This window comes from Nanorana parkeri, unplaced genomic scaffold (assembly GCF_000935625.1).
Source record: "Nanorana parkeri isolate BGI_ZX_2015 unplaced genomic scaffold, ASM93562v1 scaffold1952, whole genome shotgun sequence".
NCBI classification, from domain to species: Eukaryota; Metazoa; Chordata; class Amphibia; order Anura; family Dicroglossidae; genus Nanorana; species Nanorana parkeri.
In genome coordinates, this window is record NW_017308220.1 from 64,782 (window position 1) to 65,446 (window position 665).

Below are 665 nucleotides of genomic sequence, written 5' to 3' on the forward strand. Positions count from 1 at the left end.
CGCACAGAAATTGTTCCAAAAATAATGTACACAAAAGGAAGACCTGGAAAGTTCATATGGCATAAACTGTGCACATTTGTTTGTCCTCACAATGTTGGGAATTTATAAATCCACAGCTTCAGAATGTAATCTTACAATTGCAAGAAAGACTTGGTGCAAGTGAGTGTCAAAAAATATCCAAGACAAAAGGAAATAATTAGATTTTACACAGTTTAAGGGCACTCAGTGGAGGTAGGAAAGGTTACACCTGCCACATTAACTTTTTTTTGGGGATAGTCCTCATTCAAGTGATGACAACAGAATTGTGATAATTATTAAGAAACAATGCGTCTGTGATAATCCAATGATGATATAAATATATATCTAGATATATCTATAGATAGATATATCTAGATATCTATTTTTAGAAGGAACACTGGTGGTCAAATTACTGTTTAGAAATTATGACAAGTACTTTGAAAGCATTTGTCTTGTCTGGTTTAAAAATTGGAGCTACGTTTTTCAGAACTGTTGGTCTTTATAGATACCAATTAAAATCCTTTTCTCTCGCGGCATAATCCAGAGCAGCCGATATAATATTCAACATAACTGTTTGATCTTTAGGATCGTACATTTTTGCAACTCTCAAATCTTTCTTGGCCTTACTAGAGCCATACCAAAAATGT